Genomic DNA, 17,267 nt, shown 5'->3' on the forward strand with positions numbered 1-17,267 from the left:
TTCTTGCAGACAAAATCAGTGTGGGCATCCCAGTTTAAATAGCAGGAAAAATGTACTCCAAGTATTTTGTGCACTTCAACTATTTCTATCTGGTGATCCTCTAAGTGAAGCGTGCAATGCGGTACTATCGGTTTGTTTCTTGCGCGAAATATTATAGCCTTGGATTTTGTAGGATTAATTCTTAATTTATTCATCCTTGACCACCTAGACAATTTCATCAGTAGGTCATTACATTTCACCATCAAATCATTAAGGTTAGGGCCTGAAAGAAGTAGTGTGCTATCATCCGCGTATATTACAAAATCAATGGAAGGATCTATGCTTACAATATCATTTATGTACGTATTGAACAAAAGGGGTCCCAATATGCTCCCTTGTGGGACACCACAACTGATAGGCAAAAGAGATGAAAGTTCATTATCTAAAGACACCGACTGGCTTCTGTTTTGGAGATATCCTTCAAGCAATGTGAGTGGTCTAGCACGGATTCTGTACATTTCAAGTTTGTTAACAAGAATCGTGTGATTTAAGCAGTCAAAAGCTTTACTAAAATCAAGGAAAAGGCCCACCGTATACAAATTCTTATTAATATTGTTCAAAATTATTTCTTCATTGTTAATAACGCGGTTTCTGTAGATTTACCAGTTCTGAAACCAAATTGTGACTCAGATATTACTTTATGTTTGTCAAAAAACTTACTTATTCTTGAAGAAATGACTTTTTCCAGACCTTTGGAAAACACAGGGAGTACTGAAATCGGTCTATAATTCGTTGGTACGTTTTGGTCGCCCCCTTTAAAAATGACTGATACTTTTGCAGTTTTCATTGCGTTGGGAAAAACCCCGCACTCAAATGCAAGATTGTAGATGTGTGAAATCAAGGGACAAATTATGGGTAGCACATATTTCAATGGTTTCATCTGCATATTGTTGATATCTAAGGCTTTACTGTTACTAATTCCCATGTACACGTTATAAACTTCATTTGCATCAGTAGGCTCGAAAAATATAGTGTCACTAAGCTGACAAGGATAAGTGGTAATTGTAATGTCGCTGAGGTCTTGAGATGAAACGTTATTAAGAAAATGCTTGTTAAAGTATTCTGCAAGTGCCCTCCCTTTTATTTTGTTGCCATTTACTAGCATAGATATTGTGACAGAGTTATTCGCACGGCGACCTAGGACATCGTTTAAAACTTTCCAGGCAATATCTGGTCTCCTTGAACTGACGTTACAAAAGAGCTCCTGATGATATGATGTCTTCGCTTTCCGTCGCTCACAGTTTAATCGGTTTCTGAATTTTTTAAAGTGAAGGAGTGTATCCCCTGCACGTGTTCGAAGGAACGTTTGATAGAGACGATTTTTGTCCTTTATCATTTTGAAAAGTTCTCTTGTTACCCATGGTTTTCTTATCTTTTTTGTATTTTTCGTGTACGTTTCGAGTGGAAAGTGCTTGGAATAGAAACGAAGGAAATGGTGAAAGAAAAGGTCGTACGCATCATTGACATCACTTTTCTGCAGCACACAGGACCAGTCGAAGTTCATAATGTCGTGCTTAAAGGCTTCCAAAGAGGCATCAGTTATGCGCTGCACAGTAACAGATTCTTTAACAGTATTTCGCTTAGCATGCTCATGCCGAAAAACGACGAATACCGGACAGTGATCGCTCACATCAGAAGCGATTGTACCAGCAGAGAGCACACTCGCTTTAATGTTCGTGATTATTAGATCTAGTGCCGATGCAGTAGCGCATGTGACACGTGTTGCTGTTTCTGTTAAGTTGACAAAACCACAGGAGAGAATCTTCGTGTTGAAATCGTGTACAGTAGCGTTATGGTCTAGAATATTAATATTAAAATCACCGCTGCACAAAAACGAACATTTGTTTAGTGACGCATATTCTAGAATTTGGTCAAAATAATCCGTAAGATGTCTCATGTTACCATTTGGGGGGCGGTATACCACTGAAATGATTTTATTTCGATTTTGTATTGTTAGAACTTCATAATCATCAGTAACGTCACTAAGGTTAGGCAGAATGTGGCACCGTTTGCACGCGAGAGTATAGATAGCAACACCGCCACCGCGTTTGTTAGATCTGTTAAGGAAAAAAATTACCGACGATTACGTTACTTCCTAATGGGAAATTTGAGCGCAGCAAATAAGCTGCTTCACCTTTTCGATAGATTGAGGCAAAGAAATCGAGCAACACATGTATGCGCTATCACAGAATTTTTTTTTATTTTTCACACGTATTCCTTTAACAAAGACTCCACTAACAGTTCTTGACAGTCATGGAGGAAGCTTTGTGGTCGGAGAAATAGACTGATATATGTTCGACTTGGTACACCAATGCTTGATTCTCAAAGACGAGATCTATACAAGTGCCTCGCGAGGTTGTCACAGCCGTGGGACGCGTTACGAGCGAGAGGAACGGGTTGTTCTCCCGCATAAGTGTTAGGAAATTGCTGTTTGTCTTTATGTCAAGCCGCCACCGATCTGGCTCTCTGATTGCCACCGCACAGGGCGAACGGCAGCGGCAATTTCGGCTCGGGCGGTGCACATATACAGATCCGCCGCCACCGATCTGGCTCTCTGATTGCCACCGCACAGGGGTTGCATTGGAGGAGGAGCGAAGAAAGGAATTAAGTTCGAGCCGGCGCTTTGACAACCGGAGACTCGCAGGAAGAGGGGGGAGGGGGGCGGCGTGTACACCCAGCGGCAAACGATGGGGGCAGAAGCGCGCGCAGCAAGCGGACAACACGATAAAGGGAGGAGGGAAGAGATAGCAGCGACTGACTGATGCAACTGAAGAGCACCCTATCCGCCACACAAGAACAGGGGGGGGGGGACCCTTTCCTCCTCTTTCTGCATGGCGGCGACGGTGTTCTATGCAGTCACGTTATCTTGACTCTCTAGCGGCGACAGCGGCATCCAGCGGTATCAGTCGGTCGCTGCTAGCGCTGGGGGGATGAAAGGGGGGCGGAGCTGGTTACGAGGCCGACGACAACGCCGACGACGACGCGAAACCCAGGAACGGACGCCAAAGAGCTGCGCTCTAAAACATTTCGTAACCAGGCAGCTGTAGCATCTTTATATCAGGTTGATACCACGTTTCAGTGATCATAAAAACCATGAATTCGAAAGAGAATTGTTTTAGAAGTAGAACGATTTCTTCTTGCTTGTTGCCTACCGAGCGGGCGTTAATGTGCAAAGCGGTTTCACAGTTTGGGTCTATTAGCTTCACTTGTTGTGGTAGGGCTAATTCGTGATAAGTCATTTTTGTTTGTTTGTTTTGTGATCAAAGAGCAGAACGACGACATATTTCAATTGCCAGGTGAGCTATGATCATCACCTATTACTGGCTCTGCACGACTGCTTTCCAGCGAGAAGAGCTTGAAGAGCATGTTCGCTCCCACGTAGAACGCCACGTGAACGTGCCAAAGATTCGGTGAAATTTTTTAATGTGCTTACCTGTACAATACAGTGCCTGCAGAATATACATAGTTTTCGCAACAAGAAAACCATTGCAAATAGTGGCACGTGCAAAAATCGACAATTCACGGCCCCACCCCGTGCTTCGCCCATCTCATGGATTTCATCCGTTTTTTTTTTTCGAGCCACAGTGACTCGTTCTCGCGATACCTATCCAAAGGTACCCCCAGGTAAGTACTAGGTGTCGTGAGCCACCGGATATTTTCAAAAACACTGGTCGTGGCATTCCTATGCCCATGGCAGAGTCTTATACTCTTTTGCTTATGGATTTGACTGCCGCTTTTGTCGCAAGACATTTCAGTAATTATTAATAACGAACTAAACCTCTCCCTATCTGCAGCAAAATGGGCAACGTCCATCGATAGAAGTTAGAATACATAGTTCATAGGGTTGTATCTTATACCCCCTGATTCCTTTACTATTACCTGTTTTTCTACAGAGCAGCTTCAAAAATAAAGCATATGTAATGGAGAAGAAGAGCACAAGAACAAGGCCAGCCAGATCGTCTCTTCCATGCCTGCTGAGCAACCAGCGGGCCAGCCGGATCGCCAGTGCTTGGCACGAGTGTGAGCCGTTCGGGCAACCAGCCTGCTCTGCGTCACCTGCCTCCTCGGTTACGAAGAGACGTTACCCTCGGAACTGTTCAGTGCACCCATTACAATTGGCGCCAGGTGCGGGGTACTGAATAACATCTACGCCCTGGAACTCCGGTCTCGGACTCTGCCTCCCGTCATGCCTGACTCTCCCCAGCCGACGCCGACGCCACCCCCCGTTGCCTGCTCTCGCGCTGTCCCGCAACGCCATCCAGCGGTTTTCAGCGCTACGGATGAACAGGACGTCAATGACTGGTTGGCTACGTGCGAACGGGTGAGCTTGCACAATCGATGGGAAGATACCGCCAAGTTAAATGCCGTCATATTCTACCTTGCGGGAGTAGCCAACCTGTGGTTTAAAAATCACGAAACTGACTTTCAGTCCTGGTCCGCGTTCAAGACCAGTTTCGCTGCAGTTTTCGGTGGCCCTGCCATCCACAAGTTGCGCGCCGAGCAGCGGTTCCGAGAGCGAGCGCCACAACCCGGTGAAACATTCACCTGTTATATTAAAGAGGTTCTCGACCTATGCAAACGTGTGGATGCGTCTATGCCGGAAAATGAGAAATTGAAGCACTTTTTGAAGGGCATCGCCGATGGTATTTTCCAAATGTTGTTTGCCAAGAGCCCGTGCACCGTAGCAAAGCTCATAAACTTGTGCCAAAGCTACGAGGAGGCAGTTGAGGAGGCAGCGCGAGTTGACTAGGCGCCCCTCAGTGGCTGACGAGGCCCTCTCTTCGATGACAGCCTTCTCTGATCGTTCCTCCTTGCTCACACAAATCCAAATTTTCGTGCGGGAGGAAGTTGAACGTCAGCTTTCTCTGCTACCCTTCGCTAAGCTACAGCAGCCGCTGCCACAACAGCCTCCTACACAGCTCGCTCCTACGCTCCGGCGGGTTATTGAAGACCAAGTTGCTGAGGCTCTACCATTGCAGCATCAGCAGTACCCTGCCGCCGCGCCACTTACTTACGCATCCGTCGCCGCGCCGCCCCCTCGTCAACCACTCGTTGCGCTACATCCTCGGCCGCCACCACCCGTTCATAGTACCGTTCATCGACCTGCTCCTGCCTTTACTAATCCTTGGCGCAGGCAAGACAACAGGCCCATATGTTATGCCTGCGGTATTCCCGGCCACGTTGCACGACTCTGCCGCCGCCGCATGCTGCACTCTGATGAGTTTGTGCAGTCGCCTCCCTACGCCAACGTGCAGCCTTTCCACGACATTTATTTTAGTCGGCAGTCGAACAGGCCACCAGCCGAGCGCCCGGTCCTTACACGTCGTTCACCTTCCCCGTGTCGCCGCTCGTTGTTCCCCATGCGTCGGCGCCCTTCACCCACGCAAGAGGAAAACTAAGCGCCGCAGTTCAGGAGGCAAGAACTGCGTCGCAATCGATCTGTACAAGTCGTCCATTGTCGCCTTCGAACGTTGTCGATCTTACTGTTGACGGCGTCCTTTCCGTTGCGCTAATTGATACTGGATCAGCCGTGTCTGTCCTAAACGAACGCCTCTCTCGCACTTTACGAAAAGTTACGACGTCACTTTCTGGGTTTTCTCTTCGCACAGCAAGTGCCCAGCCAGTTCAGCCTTCAGCAGCATGCACAGCTAGAGTTGTTATTCAGGGCGTTCTCTATATTGTAGAGTTTGTGGTTCTCCAGTCCTGTTCTCACAACGTGACACTTGGGTGGGACTTTCTTTCGCGAAATAACGCCGTCACCAATTGTGCACGTGCTGAAGTCGAATTATCGCCTCTGTGTGACGTGCCCCTCGTCGGCGCCACTTCTCTTACCGCTAAGCTAGTTCTTCGAGAAGACATCGCTATATCGCCGTACTCGTCTGCCGTTGTTCCCGTCTTCTGTGGCGCTGTCTATGAAGGCGCTGTCCTCTTCACTCCTTCAGAACACGTCATCACCCGCAAAGACGTTCCCCTGCCTTTTGCCGCGCTTGACATTTCAGCCGGTTTCAGTGCCATCGTTGTCTGCAATCCGCTTCCTACAGCCCTGATGGCTCTTCGCGGCGAAGCACTTGGCCATGTTCAGCCTATTGATGGCATGTTTATAACCGACGTGCCGGATGCTTCGTATGCAGAGCTCACCGACTTCTGTGCACTTTGCACTGATGCTCCGCCATCACCTGACTTATTCACACCTTTCGTTGCCAATGACCTTACTTCCGAGCAGCGCTCCCAGCTTCTTCCCCTGCTTGCCCAGTTCCGCTCTTCTTTTGATGTCACTCAGCCTACTCTGGGTCGCTCGTCAACCGTCAGCCACCACGTCGACAATGGCTCCAACGCGCCATTGCGGTAGCGCCCGTGCCGCGTATCCGCCAAGGAGCGTCAGGTGATCAATGAGCACGTGGACGACATGCTTCAGCGCGGCATCATTCGACCTACCAATAGCCCGTGGGCATCACCGGTGGTTCTCGTCACAAAAGAGATGGTTCCATTCGGTTCTGCGTCGATTATCGCCGTCTCAATAAGATAACGCGCAAAGACGTCTACCCTCTACAGCGCATTGACGACCCTCTGGACAGCTTGCAAGGCGCTAAATTCTTCTCTTCGTTGGATTTACGCTTGTGCTGGCAGGTCCCGATGTCAGCAGTTGATCGCCCTAAAACTGCATTCATTACGCCAGACGGTTTATACGAATTTAATGTGATGCCATTTGGCCTATGCAATGCGCCTGCTACCTTTGAACGAATGACGGACAATATCTTGGGTGGCCTAAAATGGAGCACGTGTTCTTGCTTTCTCGACCACTTCGTTCCGTTAGCCCCTGATTTCAGCACGCGTCTTCTTCGCCTTAGGCAAGTGTTGACGTCCTTGACCAACGCAGGCCTGCAACTGAACCTGAAAAAGTGCCAGTTCGCAGCGCGCAAGCTCATGATACTAGGTGACGTCGTATCACAAGAAGGCATTTGCCCCGACCCATCAAAACTTCGCGCCATGACAGAATTTCCGAAACCTAAGACACTCAAAGAACTCCGCGCCTTCATCGGCCTCTGTTTTTACTTCCGACGCTTTGTGCGCAATTTTGCCTTGATAATATCACCTCTGACACAACTCTTAAGGGGCGCCAACGACCTATCCTCCTGGTCTCCTGCATGCCACACCGCGTTCGTGACGCCGCCTCCTGACGTCTCCGCCTGTACTGCGACACTACGACCCCACCGCCCCAACTGAAGTGCATACCGATGCCAGTGGTATTGGCCTTGGCGCTGACCCCACCGCCCCAACTGAAGTGCATACCGATGCCAGTGGTATTGGCCTTGGCGCTGTCCTTGCGCAGCGCAAGTCTGGCTACTCCGAGTACGTCGTTGCTTACGCCAGTCGTGCGCTGACCAAAGCGGAACGCAATTACAGCGTCACAGAAAAATAATGCCTGGCCATCGTTTGGGCACTTGGGAAGTTTCGCTCCTATTTATACTGCAGGCATTTCAGTGTGCTTACTGACCATCACGCCCTTTGTTGGTTATCCTCTTTAAAAGACCCGTCTGGACGCCTTGCCCGCTGGGCTCTGCGCATTCAAGAATACGACATACACGTCATATACCGCTCAGGTCGCAAGCACACTGACGCTGACGCTCTGTCCCGCTCTCCGCTGCCAGCCGACACGGCCTCCCTCTCCACCATTGAGGCGGTATCCTCGGTCGACATCGACACGCTCGCATCAGAACAGCGCAAGGATCCTTGGGTGGCCTCTCTTTTGGATCTCCTTTCTGGCTCGCCTGCATCTCCCATCTCCCGCTCCCTGCGTCGTCAGGCTGTCCATTTTGCCGTCCGGGATAAACTCTTGTATCGACGCAACTACCAGCCCGATGGTCGCCAGTGGCTCCCGGTTATCCCTAGGACTTCGCGTTCCGACATGTGCGCGTCTTTCCATACTGACCCACAATGTGCACACGCAGGCGTTTTGAAGACGTATGAGCGCCTGCAGCAACGTTGCTACTGGCGAGGAATGTTTACTTTTGCGAAAAAGTTTGTCCGCTCGTGCCCGCACTGCCAACACCGCAAATCTCCGCCTCATCCGGCCCACGGAATATTACAGCCGCTTCCGTGCCCTAGTCGTGCCTTCGACCGTGTGGGAATTGACCTGTACGGGCAGCTACCACTAACACCCGTTGGAAAAGATGGATTATTGTCGCAGTTGATCACCTTACACGCTATGCCAAAACCGCTGCTCTACCTGCAGCGACCACCAGTGACGCATCCTTTCTGCTCCATCGTTTCATTCTTCGTCATGGCCCACCTCGGGAGCTGCTGAGTGATAGAGGCCGTGTGTTTCTGTCGCAGGTGGTTGAAGCTCTGCTTGCTCAATGCCGCATAGTTCACCGGACCAACAGCTGGACCGGTGTACCATCCTCAAACTAACGGACTTATAGAGCGTTTCAATCGCACCCTAGGTGATATGCTCGCCATGTACGTTTCATCGGAGCATACTAACTGGGACATCATCCTCCCATTTTTCACGTACGCATATAATACGGCTACACAAAGTACCACAGGATTTTCTCCATACTTTCTTCTCTACGGTCGCGATCCTTCCCATACCATCGATACGGTTTCGCCTTATACACCACACGCGTCAGAATGTGCTCCCGTTTCAGCCGTCGCCCGATGCGTCAATTAGCCCGAAAGTTCACCTCCGCTGACCAACAACGACAAAAAGCCAATCGTGATGGCGACGCTACGAATCCGAACTTCGCTCCCGGCCCCCTTGTCTTGTTGTCCGTGCCTTCTACCCCGCCTGGACTTTCGACAAAACTTCTCTCGCAGTATGATGGACCATACCGCATCGTGGAACGGACCTCTCCGGTCAACTATGTCATAGAGCCGCTTACATCGACATCCGACAAGCGCCACCGTGGACGAGATGTTGTTCACGTGCGCCGCCTGAAACAATTGTATGACCCGCTCGTCTCCACGTCGTAAGTCGCCAGGATGGCTCCGCTTTTGCACCGGGGGTAATTGTAATAAAGAAGAAGAGCACAAGGACAAGGGCAGCCAGATCGTCTGTTCCGTGCCTGCAGTGGAACCAATAGGCCAGCTGGATCGCCAGTGCTTAGCAAGAGCTTGAGCCGTTCGGGCAGCCAGCTGTTCCTGCTCTGCGTGACCTTCCTTCTCGATTACGAACAGACGCTGCCAACTGAACTGTTCAGTGCACCCATTACACATAAAGTAAAGGACTTAACGGACAGCACTGTAGAACGGAAGAGAGTACTTGTATGCGTTGTGAGAGTTCACCATTAACAAGTAAATTGGTTCATGAGCTTTGATATGCCATTTAGACGTCTTTACACATGACGGAACCAAGTCCTACATAATTAACTAATAAAAAGAGAACACTGTGTGGTACCATGTCAAAAGCCTTAGCTAGATCTATTTGCCGCATCGTTACATTGAGAGTGCTATCGCCAGGTTCTAAAATGCTTCTACCTGCATAGAAATATATTACTTAAAGTAAAGGGATACAGGTCAATTACGTTGACAAATGTTGACAATAAGGTTTTCACTAAAGTTCTTGCAACAAGGCTGCAGGGAGTTATACGGAAGTTACTTGGGCCGCATCAGACATGCCACATCAGGCGTAGGAAAATATTTACTGAGCTAACCAGGTGACTAGAAGATGGCAGGAAGAAGTCGTATTTGTCGACAACTCGAAGCAAAGGCAATAGTTTCAGGTAATAGTTCTGCGGAAAACCGTAAGGTGGAGAGAAGTAATTAAACAAGAGAAAATCAGATATCCACCCTTCGTAGTAATTGCTACAAGGGAAACCCATGCGGGTTCCACGAAAAAAAAGCATCGCAGTTGAAGTAAAATTCGTCCTTGTCCGGGACTCGAACCCGGCCCCACCGCCTTTTCAGGGCAGCCCCTATGCCATTTGAGCTAACCATGCAGCTAGCAGATGGCAGGGCGAAGTCGAATTTGTCGACAACTTGAAGCAAAGACAAGAGTTTGAGGTAATAGTTCTGCGGAAACCGGCAAGGTAGAGGGAAGTAATTAATGAAGCGAAAATGAGACATCCACCCATTCGTAGCAATTGCTACACAGGAAACCCATACGGGTTCTTCGAAAGAAAGGCCTCGCAGTTGAAGAAAAATTGATCCTGGTCCGGGACTCAAACATGGGACCACCGCCTTTCTAGGGCAGCCGGTCTACCACCGGAGCTAACCAGGCGGCTAGCGGATGGCAGGGCAAAGTTGAATTTTTCGACAACTCAAAGCTAAGGCAAGAGTTTGAGGTAATAGTTCTGCGGAAACCCGCAAGGTGGAGATAAGTAATTAATAAAGGGAAAATTAGACATCCTTCCATTCATAGCAATTGGTACAAAGGAAACCCATACGCGTTCCTTGGAAGAAAAGCCTCGCAGTTGAAGAAAAATTCGTCCTGGTTCAGGACTCGAACCCGGGACCACCACCTTTCCGGGGCAGCCGCTCTACTACCTGAGCTAACCAGAGTTTGAGGTAATAGTTCTGCAGAAACTCGCATTGTGGACAGAAGTAATTAATAAAGGGAAAATCAGATATGCACCCGTTGGTAGCAATTGCTACAAAGGAAACCCATTCCTCGAAAGAGAAGCCTCGCACTTCAAGAAAAATTTGCCCGGCCATCTGCTAGCCGCCTGGTTAACTGAGATGGCAAAGCGGTGGTCCCGGGTTCGAGTCCCAGACCAAGACGGATTTTTCTTCAACATCGAGGCTTTTTTTTCGAGGAACCCGTGTGGGTTTCCTATGTAGCAAATGCTATGAATAAGTGGATGTCTAATTTTCCCTTTATTAATTACTTCTCTCCACCTTGCGGGTTTCCGCAGAACTATTACCTCAGACTCTTGCCTTAGCTTCGAGTTGTCGACAAAAGGACTTCGCCCTGCAATCTGCTAGCCGCCTGATTAGCTCAGATATTAGAGCGGCTCCCGCGGGAAGGTGGTGGTCCCGGGTTCGAGTCCCGGACCAGGACGAATTTTTCTTCAACTGCGAAGCTTTTCTTTCGAAGAACCCGTATGGGTTTCCTTTGTAGAAATTGCTACGAACGGGTGGATGTCCGACTTTACCTTTGTTATTCCATATGATTAATCAGAGAATCGAGAAATCTGCAGATTAAAATGAGGCTCTTTATATGACTTTCACAGACTACGAAAAAGCATTTTATTCAGTAGAGATACCAGCAGTCATAGATGCATTACGCAATGAAAGAGTAAAGACCGGGTACGTAAATGCTTTGGAAAATATCTACAGAGACTGCACAGCTACCTTAATTCTGCACAAGAAAAGTAGGAACATGCCGATAAACAAAGGGGTAAGGCGAGGAGATACAATCTGTCCAATGGTATTTACTGCGTGTTTGGAAGAAGTATTCAAACTACTAAACAGGGAAGGCTTAGGAGTAAGGATCGACGGCGAATATCTCACCAACCTTCTGTTTGCCGATGACAGCGTTTCATTCAGCAATACTGCAGATGACTTACAACAAATGATTGAGGACCTTAAGAGAGAGAGAGTGCAAGAGGTGTTGAAAATTAATATGCGGAAGACAAAAATAATGATGAATAGCCGGCCAAGGGGTCATGCGATCACAATCGCAAGTCAGCCTCTGGTGTCTGTGAAGGGGTACCTTTACATAGGTCAATTATTCACAGGGAATCCTGATCATGAGTAGGAAATTCATAGACGAATAACAATGTGTTGTGTTGCATGCGGCAAACATTATCAGGTCCTGATGGAAGCGTGCTCATCATTGTTGAACGAATGTCGCATCTGGTTTCATAGCTCTGATGCGCGCTTACAAAGCAGGAACAATGTGTTCCATCCGGTGCCCTTCCACGCTATACCTTTACGATGTTTACTTATCGCAAATACAGCAATGCCTCAATTACGCTTCTCTATCATTCTACTAGTGATTGGCGGGAAACGGCTTGTTGCGGCATTTCGCAATTAGGAAAGCGACGAAGTCGAAACTGCATTCCACAAATTAACAGAATCGTTAACGAAAGCAGAGAAGCGCAGCTCTTCTCCCTACAGCCAGCTCCACTGATCGCTCTTCAAGTCGCCCTCTGTTTGCGAACAGGCGCGAGTGACCCTTGCAGAGTTGGATTTTTAGGCCCAAAGCAATTCTTTGTTAACACTGATTCAGGGGCCGTATAACGTAACACTATTGCAATATGTTTTATTCCAATCTCCTGACGTCAAAATTCTGCAACGGCCGACGCAAGCATCGGGCGGTCACCCGCAACGTTTTCAGAACAAACCAATGAAATCCTCCCCTCGTTCATAGCAGGTCACTTTCGTTTGCTTGAAAAACGAATAACATTGCCTGCACTGAGCGGCTTGTCTTACCTAATTGGCTCACAAGAGGCAAGGAGCATGCTGAATTGGAAAGGGATTCGATGGGGTCGAGCCATTGCACTGAATATTGATAACCGGATGAGGAGGGTGGTGCCGGCGTCTGCGATTGGCCTACTTTGTCGTACTTAGCTTGCGGTGGCTCGTCGACAGTCGCGGCAGCATGCAACGGAAGCTTAAGAATGACGCTAAAACGGATTTTCAGCAAAAAAAAAGTTGGCAGAACGAGTTCGTAAACGTGCCGAAAGTTCTCGAAAACGTTACACGGCAGCACAAAAAGTTTTATTACTCGCAAATAAACCCATGCTCTTCGGCAGGGGCGAGTAGCCCCTGCCGGAGCAATCGGCGGCAGCCATCTTTTGTTCCTATCGGAACGGGGCAGCCTGGGGCTTTTCAAAAGGAAATTGAGTTTTGTTCGGCATACAAATGACTCTTTAACGCGTACGCGTCACTTTGACGCGGTAAGTTTTCTAGGTTTTGTGACGTCGAGTGAGAGGCAGGTGAAGTAGGTGCAGCCCGAAAACTTTTGACCAATAGCCCACGGCTAATGGCAAAAAGGCGTCGAATCAGAAAAAACTATTTGTTGTTTTGTTTGGTCAAATTATGCATAATCATTGCGTACACGTCATATCAGATGTGTAGCTATCACGGTTTTCGTGTCGTCGAATGACAGACAGGTGAAGTGGGGGTGGTCCAAAAAAGTTTTTAACGAATCGCGGTGGGCTCATTGCAGAACTGAAATAGAAAAGTTTGCAATAGTTTTACGTTATAGCGCCCCTGGAGACTGCTTTATTCATGCTTTTAGGTAAACTACCAGTTAAAGCTTTAAAATTGGCAGGGCGAGTTAGAGCGTCGTATTAAAGAGGGAGGAAGCTCTTGATTTAAAATGTAGCATGTTCAGCCAGCGTATTTTCTCCTACGTGCTACTCGGCACGGTAAGGGACGGAGGAGAAGAAAGGCCTAGACGAAAGTGGGCGGCAGAAAAAAGGAAAATAAAAGAAAACAATGCAGGCCGTGGGATGTTATCAGCATTAGGATAACTGTCCGATGCGATGCATGTAGACGGTAAATGCAAAATAATATAAAATCAGTCTTTATGATGCGACATGCGTGTGTCATAGTTTAGACAGCAAACCAATTGGCTCGATATATGGTTCCAGGGCTTTGGGCTGTTATGATGGGCAGAGCCAGGGACCCAGCATCAGTGTGAATGTCAAAGGGCCTTGGTCGAACTTTCTCATGTTGATCTTGTGTTGACGTCGTTCGCCTACCTAAGAGTGGCACACGAGCAAGATGTGCTCCAAAGATTCTACCGAGCCACAGCTGCCACACATCGTTTTCTGGTCTCGCCATTGCGCAAAGATTGCTCATGTGTGCAGCGTTCAGTCAAAACCGGCGACAGAGGGTCTCCAGATACCGTGTCAGACATTGTGGTAGCCTAGATTGGAGATCTGGGTCGATGTTGAATAAAAACTCGTAATTGCCTGAAGATGAAGACAATCTTCTACGCTGTTCACTGAGTACATATCGATTGGCCAAAGCTGCAGCTTCACGTTTAGCGAAAAACGCTTTGCAAATTTCATGCGATCATGACTTCCCGGGCTGCCTCAACCGCCTTTTCACTACCTATTCTGCCGCAGTGCCCTGGAAGCCACTGAAATGCTATCCCTTACCCAGAGTTAGACGCCGAGTGGTGCAGGTATGCTGTGTCCTGGACCAAATGTAATTGCTTGATTTAGTGCTTTTCTCGCAATGGTATTATACGTACCAATGCACATTTACGCTCTAACGCTATACGCTCCAATGCACATTTTGCATGCGCTTCCAGGCCCATTCTGCAAGATCGTTGGAATATACACACTTCTACTTTGATTGTGCTTTGTGTACTTACACATACAATAGCTCACTTCGATGGTAATCAATGCCAACGCAGCTAATTGTGTGGCTGTTTGTGCTTGATGACATATAAATTAAATTCGAGAGCACCACACACATAACGTAAAAGAAAGCTGTATTTTAAAAATTTGTCCAAAGATTACAATACTCTCTATTGAGAATTTTGAGCGCAGCTGTTTAGATGTTTTGAATGCCCGATATACTGTGGCAAAGAATTGGATTCTGAACAACAGAGGGCTCACGGCGGTGGCACTGAGCCTCTGCTCGGGCAGCTCTTTCAGCAGCAGCGGCAGGCGAAACTTTTCCACCGGTTGCGCCGATAGTGATTCAGAAGTAAGCGTGAGCACGCGAACGCTTGACTTGCGCGGCGCGCATTAGCGGCGGTGGCAAATCAGGCGACGTATCCCATGCGCAGTGGGTCCGAAAAACACACCAGAGCTTTGTTTCCTCAAGGGAGGTGCCGTCAAGGACGGCAGAAAATTGGGTGCTGTCATGAAATTCGGAGATTTGCGGAAACAAGTAAGAAAAACATAGCGCACGACCTGACCTGCTTACGTCTGTATAGGTGGCAGGCATATCTGCGCCGATCCTGGGGCTAGTGCAATACCAGGCATGCCTTCCCCGGGGAGTACCCTGCCCAGCATACGCACGCATGAACGACAATAAAATCTGCGCCGATCCCGGAGATTATACAAATTCGGGCATGTGTTCCCAAGAAGGGGGAGGGGGGTGACTCTGCCTTTTTGGGTCCGTAAGGGTGACAGGAATGTGTGCTCCGATCCGGGAGATTGTTGAATACCGTGAATTTGTTCCCAGGGGGTACCTTGGCCAGCTTATATATGTATGGGTGACATCAATGTCTGCGACGATCCCGGAGATGGTGCAACAACGGGCATGTGTTGCCAGGGGGTACCCTGTCCGGCTTACGTCCACATAAGCGACAGGAATGTGTGCACCGATGCCGGAGATAGCGCAATGCGGGGATTTGTTCCCAAGGGGTATCTTGGCCACCCTTCTTTCTTTCTTTATTGGTTTATTTCATACAATGAACAGATTGTCTTAGGGTACACGGCTAAAGGCAAACAAGTGCCTGACTAGGCCTTCGCACCCGTACATTGGCCGCAAAATGGCAGTGGCAGGCTTTAAGGAGGTCACACATGAAATTAAAGTAGTACACATTTTCCAACACTTGAGTACACAGTTCGCGTAAAAAGAAAGAAAAAAGGTTAAAGTTTACACAGCTTTCTAAGCAATTGAAGCACAACAACAAACAAGAAAAAAAACATGCACAAAATTTTCTCTACCTATAGTTGAAAAGCTAAAGTTTACACAGTTTTCTAAGAACAACAACAACAAGAAGAAAAAAAACATGTACGAAATTTTTTATACCTGTAGTTGAACATTTCTATTAGTCTTCGGATAGTAACAATTCTTTTACCGTTTTCTTAAAGGTTTGCTTTGAAATTCCTGAATTCCGCAGGTCTTATACCAAGGGGTAGTCATTTAGAAGGTTAGGAAGTTGAACTGCTAGTTCTTGATCTCCGCATTTCGCTCTGCAACGTGGTTTTCTGATCAGAGTTTTTCTGAGGTTATAGCTTGTCATTCTGCCATGGTATTTACTTTGGAAGGAACATTTGTCTTCCTAAAATTGTCGTAAAATTTCGATGAATAATTTGTAGGTGTGAAGTTATGATGCTGTTAATATTTTATATTTATTATAGTATGGTTTAGTGGTATCAGTACGTTCTAAGTTACCTATCGCGCACAGTGCGCGGTTTTGGAGTGTTTGAATTGATATTAAGTTAGTTTGCGTAGTGGTTGACCAAACTAGAAAACAATAAGTTAATCGAGAATGTATAGGTGCGTTGTAAATACTGTGCTTCACATTTATCGGTATTTATTTATACCTAACAACTGTATTGGCGACATCAGCGTCAGCGTCGGTCCCGGAGATGGTTTAATACCGGGCATGTGCTTCCAGGAGGTACCTTGGCCGGCTTGCCTCCGCGTAGGCGGCAGGAATGCGTGCGCTGATTCCGGTGCAATACAAGGCATATGCTCCTACGGGGAGGGGCGTACCTTGGCCGGCTTACGTCGGTACGGGTGATCGGAGTCTGCACCGTTGCTGGAGACGGTGTAATACTAGCCATGCGTTTCCACGGGGATAATATACGGCGCGTGGACCAGGACGTGTGACGCTCTAACCAATTCAGCTACAGGGGCGCCGTTTCCCCATCTAATTTATTGGGGTTTTATGTTTTACTGCTGTTATAATGTTACTGCTATTATAATGTTGGAGGATCGCAGGCGTAATGCGAAGACGTGGAATCTTTCCCCCCCTGCGGCAAGTTGTTTTTCATTTACGTTCATTCCCATTATGTTAAAATTTCTTTAGGTCAATTATTAAGTACACGTACTTTCCCCTATGTTGTCCTTGGAATCATTGTTTGTCGGCTCCTCATGAAATAGTTAACAAAAGCTCGGGCCCCTCAGTTCACCCCCTTTCTTTTCGTTCTTTACATAACAAGGGTCTCGAATAGGGCAACATTGACGCCTTCAAGAAGCATGTGTGGGTTTATTGGCCAGTTGCCCTCACCCAGAAAGATCGCGTGCTCGTGACGCCTGCGGCAGAAAGGATGTTCCATATCTGCTGCCAAGGATTGAGAGTGGTGGCACTGGCTAACACTCCCAAGGTTAGTTGTAGTTGTAAAACATGAATACTCAAGAAAATGGGTGGGCAAACGGCGCCGCGGTAGCTCATTTGGTTACAGCATCGCACACATAATTCGAAGACGTGGGATCGTCTCCGATTTGTTGCAAGTAGTTTTTTCATCCAGTTTCAATGCCATCATTTTGTCATTTCCTTAATTCAATAATTAGGTACATGTAATTTCCCCTATGTTGTCCTTGGCATCTTTATTTATTAGCTTCACATGATACGATACATAAAA

The sequence above is a fragment of the Dermacentor variabilis genome, chromosome 9 (genome assembly GCF_050947875.1).
Source record: "Dermacentor variabilis isolate Ectoservices chromosome 9, ASM5094787v1, whole genome shotgun sequence".
Taxonomy (NCBI): domain Eukaryota; kingdom Metazoa; phylum Arthropoda; class Arachnida; order Ixodida; family Ixodidae; genus Dermacentor; species Dermacentor variabilis.